Source organism: Penaeus japonicus, unplaced genomic scaffold, assembly GCF_977035675.1.
Source record: "Penaeus japonicus unplaced genomic scaffold, GWHDUDI00000001_assembly GWHDUDI00000014, whole genome shotgun sequence".
NCBI lineage: Eukaryota > Metazoa > Arthropoda > Malacostraca > Decapoda > Penaeidae > Penaeus > Penaeus japonicus.
The window spans coordinates 31,891,130-31,901,129 of NW_028234416.1; positions in this window are offsets into that span (position 1 = coordinate 31,891,130).

The window sequence follows — 10,000 nt, forward strand, 5'->3', positions numbered from 1 at the left end:
AACAATGATTGTAATAATAATAATAATGATAATGACGATAGTAACAATAATAATATTGATAATAATGATAACAAAAAAGTGATATTAATGATATTGATGATAAGTGATAATGATAATAATGATGGTAATAATAATGATAATACTGATAATAATAATACTGATAATGAGAATAATGATAATAACAGTGATTATGATTATGATTATGATGGTGATGACGATGATAATAATAATAATGATAACAAAGATTATAATAATGATAGTAATAAAGACCATAGCAATGACAATATTAAAAGACTTATTTCAATCAACCTCGAAGACATAAAATAAGTACAATCTTCAAACGTAGATTTGATAGCGACAAAAATCCATCATTCTACCTTGACAAAGAAACAAAACAACACACAATAATAACAACATTGATAATCGTATCACTGTCTTTTCATTTCTCTCAGAGAGCCATTTAGACACAGTATCATCACGTCATCATTTTCACTTATGATTACCATCAGTACTTTAGTTTCTTTACGGATCAAAGGGAGGGTAAAATTCATGACAAAAATACCCAATATATATAATTATAACGTACCTTGCTTGCTGCCTGCACCGAGCGCTTATAGCAAGACGAACACAGACGGGACAAAGGAGTAAATTATACGCTAGATCCCCCCTTTAATCTCATACCCTGCCGTCTATTAATCTCGTGTCCCTTATAGAAACAATCACGCATCGCCGGGTTCTCATTAGATCCTTCATACGAAGCACTCGACCCTCTTATATTAATTATCCGATGCTCTGTGTGTGTGTGTGTGTACGTGTGTGTATGTGTGTGTATGGATGTGTGTGTATGTATGTGTGTGTCTCCTTTGCTCTTGTTGCTCATCGTGTAATAATGTTATCAATGTAGTTTGTTTCCTGTTTGTGACTTGTGTTTCTAAGGGTGTGTGTGTTTGTTTGTGTGGGATGGGGGCGCGCGGGATGGGGGTGGGGGGTGGGGGGTGATGCTAGTGGAGGAAGGACAAGAAGATTGTAAATATGATGTCCATGGCGTGAAGGAAGTGAGAGCGTAGTCTTTGGAAGGGGAATAAAAATATATATATATATTTCTTTTCTCAAGGAAGCTTTAGCGTTGATGGCGGTATCAGTCTCTTCTGTTTCCTGTTTGTGTTTTCTTTGTCTGTCTTTTTTCTCTCTCTTTCTTTCTTATCTGGCTCTATCCCTCTCTTTGTCTTTGTTTTTGTTTCTTCTTTTTCCTTCGTATCTCTTTCACTCACTTTCTCTTCTCTTCTCTCTCTCTCTTTCTTTCTCTCTCTCACCCTGCCATCCCTCCGCGCCATCCACTATACATCTCCCCCCCTCCCCTCTCGCCCCCCCCTCTCCTCCCTACCTCCAACCCCATTCCCCCGACCACGCCCACTCCCCTTCCTCATACCCCCCCACTCCTTCTCCCCCTTCCCCCTTCCTTCCCCCTCAGTCGCGACACTGCTGACCCTCATGATATTAATTAATTACCAAGCCTCTTACTGCCCGTATCATCTCAGCCGGCACCTCTCTCTTCTTCGGCGCCTTCTTCTTGTTATTGTTATTTCTTCTCTCTCATTTCCTTTTCTTTTTTTCTTGAGCTTGCCGAGTTTGTTATCGTTCTTGTTATTTGTGTTATTGTCTTCGTTATCATTATCGTTATTAATTATTTCATTGTCATCATCATAATCATCTTCATCTCCATTTTCATCATCACTATCACAATCATAGTAATAATCTATCCATCATTTTCATTAGTGTTATCGTCCATTGAAATTGCAACAATTATCATCATCATAAACAATATCACCATCGCAATTTCCCTTATCATCACAAAAATCACAAAGACGGAATCAAGAAAACTCAAAGAAAGGATTGAATAGTCCCCATAGTTTTGGAAGATCTTATTGCAAAGTCTCAGAAGACGTTCAGCTACGGTTAAAAGAAATGTTAAGTGCAAGATGGATTTGAGACAAATCTTGAATTGTTGATCTCGCTTGGACACTGCTTGTTTGGACACTTGTGGGTTTGACACTGCTTGTTTAGACATTTCTGGGTTAGACACTGCTTGTTTAGACATTTCTGGGTTAGACACTGCTTGTTTGGGTAATTCTAGGTTTAACACTGCTTGTTCGGACGTTTCTGGGTTGGACACTGCTTGTTCGGACAGTTATGGGTTGGACACTGCTTGTTCGGACACTTCTAGATAGGACAATTTTTATTTTGCTAAGTATAATAAAAAGTATAATAAATAAGTATAACAGCAGCTTCGTATTCGCTTATTTCAGAATCCGTTTATTCCCTTTTTTGAGTAGCTTTCATTATCTTTATTTTTTTTACATCTTTTTCTATAGTGTATTTGATGTTCCTACCTTTTCCTCATTTTCCTTCTCTTTCTCCCGATTTTCCCTCTTTTCTTTCTCTTATCTTTCTTCTTCCTCCTCATCCACCTTCTCTTCCTATTCCTTTACCTATTACTCTTCCTCCTACCCACCTCTTTCCTCATCACCTACTCATCCCTCTTATTCTTGTCCTCCACCTCCTCTTTCTCTTTCTACTTATCATGCTCCTCCTCTTTGTCCTTCTTCTACTTCTCCTGCTCTTTCTCCTTCTACTTTTCCTCCTCCTCCTCCTCCTCTTTCTCCTACTTTTCCTCCTCCTCTTCTTTCTCCTTCTTCTCCCTTGACCTGACCTGCTCATCATTACAATCTGGGACAAGGAGCAATGCCTTTGTTACTCGTGCGACCTCCTCCTTACTATGGCAACCTCCAGTCTGTTTATGTTTGTTTCGTTATTTTTGCTTCATATTAGTCTTTTTTTCCCCTCGTGTTATTTAGTCTCTCTTTCCTTCTATTTATATCTCATTTTTCTTTTTCGTTTTCGTTTTTCTTCTTTCATTCTCTCTTCACTCTCTCTGTCTCTGTTTATTTCTGTGCCTTTGTCTCTGTCTCGGTTTATTTCTGTGTCTCTGTCTCTGTCTGTTTATTTCCGTGCCTTTGTCTCTGTGTCTGTCTCTCTTTGTCTTTGTTTATCTCTGTCTCTGACCATGTCTCAGTCTCTGCTTCTGTCTCTATCTCTGTCTATCTCTCCGTTTCTATCTCTGTTTTTGTCTTTATCTATGTCTATTTCTATGGATTTTTTCTCTATCTCTGCCTCTGTTTCTCTTTCTGACTGTCTCTATACATGCTTCTGTCTCTGTCTCTGTCTCTCAATCTTTCTCTCATCTCTCATCACCTACCTAATCATTAACTTGAACCAATTAACCTGAATTATAAATCAAATCCCACACTATATATTCAAATTATAAAGGACATTTAAATGTTTCTTCGTGTTGATATCTCAAGTGAGAATGAATGTTTCATGGAATTCTTTTCTTAAAAATAAATACACTGTAGTTCTCTTTCCACTTCGCATATCATTAGAAATACAGATTATAAGAGTAATACAAAAAACGCTATAACCCAATATAGCTTCTCCTTTTTCTTCTTCTTCTTCATGCTATTTTTAGTCATATTCTCTCCATCGGGTTTTCCGAAGGAGCAAACATTAGACGACCTTTTCCACGCACCGATACACGCCGATGAGATCACGTTATACAGGAATTTTGCACTGACGAAACAGCTGTACGTACGGGGAGTCACCATCCCTACACCCCCCCCCCCCACCTCGCCCCTTCATATCATCCCCATAACGCTCTCTGTCTGTCTGTTTCTTTGTTTATTTGTTGGTTTCTCTGTTTGTCTCTCCATCTGGCTGTCTGTCTACTTCTCTCTCTCTCTTTGTTTATCTCTCTGCTTCTCTCGTTTTGTCTCTCTGTCTATCTGCATTTCTCTCTTTCTCTTTCATCTTCCTCCCTTTTACCTTCTCTCTCCCATCCACCCATCGTGCTCACCTACCCTTCTCTTTTCCCCCGCCCCCTCCTATCTCTTTCTCCTCCCCATTCACTCCCCCCTCTCCTATCTCTTTCTCCTCCCCACTAACTCCCCATCTCATATCTCTTTCTCCTCCCCATTCACTCCCCCCTCTCCTATCTCTTTCTCCTCCCCACTAACTCCCCATCTCATATCTCTTTCTCCTCCCCATTCAGCCCCCCCCTCCTATCTCTTTTTCCTCCCCACCCCCCCTCCCCCTCCCATGTGGTCGCCATCCTGCAGGAGAGGCCTCGGTGGAGCGAATGTGTTTACTTTATTTACAAGACGTAGCTGAGACGGTCATAATCAATACTTGCGGTACACGTAATTATAAGAAGGTGGGAGAGGTAAAGGAGGAGGGGAGGGAGGGAGGTAAGGGGGGGGAATATTGCTGCTATCTGCCGATTCCTCTACCCCCCCTCCCCTCCCCTCCCCTTCCCTCTCTTCCTCCTCCTCTTCCTTGATCTAATCGTAAAATTCTCTATCGCATGTCGTCAGAATGAACGCCGGAGTTACTCTTCAATCTATTATAAGATACCCAGTCGGTCGGATCTTTCGCGATTCGTCTTAACGGGGTCATCTCCGTCGCGGACTTCGCTCTATCGAGGTCAGACGTGTGTCTCTGAGTGTAATCCTTCCATAATAATATCGTTTTGTTTTTATTCTTCGTCCGATCGTGTTATATAGCAGGTGCGATGAGTGATTCTTTTAGCGACGGTCTCTCCTTTGAGAAGTCGCCTCGCGTTAATACGGGATTATTCATTTGCCATTTCTTAAAGAATGAGAGGTGTTTCATCATTTTGGTTATTATCATTATCGTAATTACTTTTATTAATATCATTGTTGTTGTTATTATTATTAACATTATTATTATTATTATTACTATTATTATTATCATTGTTGCTACTACTTCTACTACTACTATTATTATCATTACTAGCATAATATCAATTATTTCTTTAACCATAACCATGTACACACACACACACACACACACATATATATATACATACATATATAACACACACATATGTATATGCATATATACATATATAATATATATATATATACATATACATATGCATATATTCATATACATATGTACATATATGTAACCAACGCATGTGGTTATTTTTTCATGTCGCGTTTATAAGTGTTGAGGACTGCCAAGAGCTGATCGGTCTTCCAAACCAGTAATCCAAGAAGTACAACTGTTGTCGTTTGTATGAGCGCTTATGTTCGGAAAGAGAGAGAGAGAGAGGGAGAGAGAGAGAAGGGGGGGGGGAGGGAGGGAGAGAGAGAAGGGGGGGGGAGGGAGGGAGAGAGAGGGGGAGGGGGAGGGAGAGAGAGGGGGAGGGAGGGAGGGAGGGAGGGAAAGAAAGGGAAAGAGAGAGAGAGATAGAGAAGAAAGAGAAAAGAGAGAAAGATAAAGATAGAATCAAAGAGAAAGAGAGGGAGAGAATAAACAAGATCCACTGACCACGATGGAAATATACATACATACATACATACATATACATACATACATACTCCCAAATCTCCACTAATAATAGAAAAAAACAAAAACAAAAATAAAACCACAAAGATAGTCCCCAACAAATAACAAAGACAAAAAAAAACAAAAAGCAAAAACAAGCAATCCCTCGCAAGCATCCAGGGCGACGCAAGCAAGCCGAGCACTCACACTAATTACTGGCCTCGAGTAATGACGAGAAAGTGATGATTTATGGAAGCGTCTTTCCGGAAGAGACGAAGGAGGCGGAGGAGGAGGAGGAGGAGGAGGAGGAAGAGGAGGAGGGGGGAGGAGAGGGAGGAGGGGGAGGAGGAGGAGGAGGGGGAGGGGGAGGAAGAGGGGGAGGGAGTAGGATGAGGAAGGGGAGGGGGAGGATGAGGAAGAGGAGGAGGAGGAGGAGAAGGAGGAGGAGGGGGGGGAGGAGGAGGAGGAGGAGGAGGAGGAGGATATGTACGGCCGTAATGAACCAATAGAAGGGATAACCATGGAGGAAAACAACCGCTTTTGACACGATGTGTGTTTGTGGTTGGATCTGTGTTTGGTGTTTGGTTGTTAGAGATTATATATATATATATATATTTATATATATATATAGAGATATATATATATAATATATGTATACATACATACATTATATATATATATATATATATATATATATATATATATATATATATATATATATATATATATACATATATAGACATATATAGACATATAAACACACAAACACATACACACATATATATATATATTTATATATATAATACATATATACATACATACATATATATATATATATATATATATATATATATATATATATATATAACATATATATATCTTTAATGGTGCTGATAATAATAATAATAATGATAATAATGAAAAACACACTGTACCTGTGTGTGTACGCGCACGCACGAACACCCGCTTCCCAATAACCATAACGACATCTTAATCTTTCGTTTCCACTTAGAGCAATCAAAAAAGGTGAAAATGAAATTAAAGGCAAGGAGCCATAATTAGACACTGCACATGTTGCAAATAAGAGCAACAGTCAGCCAGATTGTGACCTGCGGCCACCCTGCACTGCATGATCAGCATCACTGCATTTATTTTTCATTAAGTTAATGTGAACATATTTATATCCGCTTTTAGAAGATGTCTTACTGTTCTTGATTAAAGTTGTTATTATTGCTGTCCTTGTGTTAACGATGATGATGATTATAATGATAATAACTATGCAATATTAATAGTAATATGAGAGTATGACGATTACTAATCAGGATAGTAATAACAACAAAAAAGAAAGTAATGGTTATCCCTATCACTATCAATCTTATATCACAATTATCATCCCTTTTACCAATCGTAATTAAATTCACCAGCAGATGAAAAATTAGATAAATTAAGCAATCACTTAAAAGAAAAGGAAAAAATACATTTCATAAACCTCTAATACATTCACGAGATAACACAAGTATTCAAAAAAAAAAAAAAAAAAAAAAGGTTAAGAAAAGAAAAAAAGTGCAAGAAAAAAACAGACAGCAACATCATGCAACAATGCAATGAACTTGGTCATAAAAAGCACATTAGCTTTATATTTGGTTTCATGAAGTCAAAACTCGTCTAGTTTTGAATCACGGTTCGGTTCTTGCGTGAAATCTGCGGTCGAACCGTTTAGGGCGAGAAAAAAGGTAAGTATAACGGGAAAAATGTTGATAAAGTGAAAGATATACGTAACAAAAATGGAGGAGACTAAAGGAGGGGAAGGAGAGGGAGGGAGAGGAGGGAGGGAGGGAGAGAGGGAGAGAGGGAGAGAAGGAGAGAGAGAGAGAGAGAGAGAGAGAGAGAGAGAGAGAGAGAGAGAGAGAGAGAGAGAGAGAGAAAGAGAGAGAGAAAGAGAAAGAGAAGAGAGAGAGAGAGAGAGAGAGAGAGAGAGAAAGGGAGAGAGAAAGGGAGAGAGAGAGAGAGAGAGAGAGAGAGAGAGAGAGAGAGAGAGAGAGAGAGAAAGAGAGAGAGAGAGAAAGAGAGAGAAAGAGAGAGAAGGAAAGGAATGGGGTGGACGTGAGGAGAGGACAGAGAAAAAAAAAGAATTAAGAAAGAAAAAAAATAAAAAGAATAATGAAATAAAATAAAGAGATAAAGATAAACACAAAAGCGAAACAGCTTCGTAGGTTCGCGAGATAGAGTCCAGTGACTCACGCTGTAACAATATGTCAAGTCTTTTTAATTAAATATGAGTGGACTTTCTCCTTGTCCACGCTATCGTCCGGCGCGATGGTGATGATGGTGATGATGGTGATGGGTGATGATCCTTAGGTGATGATTATTTTGATGACATTAATTATCGTTTTAGGTTTGATTATCGGTTCACCATGACGAAGCATTTTTTTTTCTTCTTCTACCTGATGCATACACTGAGACGATAAATTAGGTGTGTATTTATTTATTTATCTATGTATGCGTGTGTGGATGTGTATGTATGTATGTATGGATGGATGGATATATGGATGGATGAGTATGTATATATATGTGTGTATGCGTGTATGGATGAGTATGTATATATATGTATGTATGCGTGTATGGATGAGTATGTATGTATATATATATATATATATATATATATATATATATATATATATATATATATATATATATGCGTGTATGGATGAGTATGTATGTATGTATGTATGTATGTATGTATGTATGTATGTATGTATGTATGTATGTATGTATGTTTGTTTGTATGTATGTATTCGCTGACGACGGCGATAATAACAATCGCACGACATAAGTTGTTAATTACGGTAATGACAAACCATTTCCTCCCCATCCCCCAGTCCCCCCAACCCTTCCATTATCCCTAACCCCTTCCCCTTAACCCTCTCTCTTATACCTTATACCCCTACCCTTCACCCTCACCCCTACCCTTTCCCCCCTCTCACCCCTATATTATCCCTATCCCTCCCCCCCTTCCCCCACCCCCATTAATCCCCTACCACACCTTCCCCTACCACCTGGTCCAACGATCAGCCTTAAAGACCACCTGGCATCAAACCTAACCCTTTGCTAATTAAGGAAAATCTATAATCCTTGGATATTACAGCCTGAGGCACCCGCACACACCACCGAGTGATATCTCAAGCATAAGATCTGATTAGTGCCATGGTGTGTGCCTGCGTCCGGTTGGGGGTGGGGTGGGGATAGGGATAGGGGGGGGGGAGTGTAAAGAATTGTCAATACGTATTGTACGTGTGTTGTGTTTTTACTTAATGTGTGGTCCTGAATGACTAGAATTAAAATTATAGGCCTACTATTTCTAGGTAACGTAGGTGGGTAAATATAGGTATATAGGGTACGCATATATGTATGTCTACTACGTGAGTATATTCATAATTAAAAACAATATATTACATATAATCCATTCACAACAACAACAAAAAATAAAATAATAATAAACAACGCACAGCGACATAATAATTTATATTCTTTAAACAAATGAATGTAGAACTGCAAACTCATTAAGATAAGTGAAAGCATTTATCGACAAAGAATTCTGTGTGGTTTCATGTGCAAAACTGTATTTACCAAATAAGCTTTTGTCTTTAATAATCGTGATTAACGGCCAATCAAAGGCATTTTATCTGCCAATACATCTGCTCGGATCTTAAATACTCATTCATAAAACTCTCTCCTTATTTATTTTTTGTTTCTATCACGAATCAATAAAGTTCACAAACAAAAGCGAGTCAGCGAGCGAGCACACACACGACTTTTAACAGCAATTCATTCACGGAGTTTAACCGACCGCCTTGCTTCTCCTTTTTAAGTTGACGAAATAAACAACGCCATTACCCTTAAGTAAAAGCAGTCATCCAACATTGCTTGCAGATATATGATTCGCTTTCACTTCTCAAAATCAACAGCTTTCCTGATACGACGGGGGAATATTAGCTGCTTGTCTTAGTGTCGGTTTTAAATGTTATATTTGTGTTAATGCTTACGAGCATTATTTATTCATCTGTTTCCACGTATATAGGTGTGGCTATACAAGAAAGAGAGAGAGAGCGAGGGAGAGGAAGAGGAGGAAGTAGAGGGAGAGGGGGAGGAAGAGGAAGAAGTAGAGGGGGAGGGAAAGGGAGGGGGAGGGGGAGGGGGAGGGGGAGGGGGAGAGGGAGGGGGAGAGGGAGAGGGAGAAGGAGAAGGAGGAGAGAGAGAGAGAAAGAGAGAGAAAGAGAGACAGAGAGAGAGAGAGAGTAAGACTAAGACTAAGAATGAAAGAGCAAAAACAAGAGAAAGCCTAAGAATGAAAGAGTAAAGAGAGAGAAAGAGAGAAGGGAAGTAATGAAAGAGAGAGAGAGAAAAAGAGTCGATAGGACACCAATCCACAAACACCTCTCCATTGTAAACACACCTAAGAACAGGAATGACACCTGCACTAGGGTCAAATCCCCCTGCCCCCCCCTCCTACCCTCTTACCCTCCCCCTGCTTCCCCTTTATCCCCAACCCACCCTTTTATCCCTCCTACCCTCCCTCTGTTCCCCCTGTGCCCCC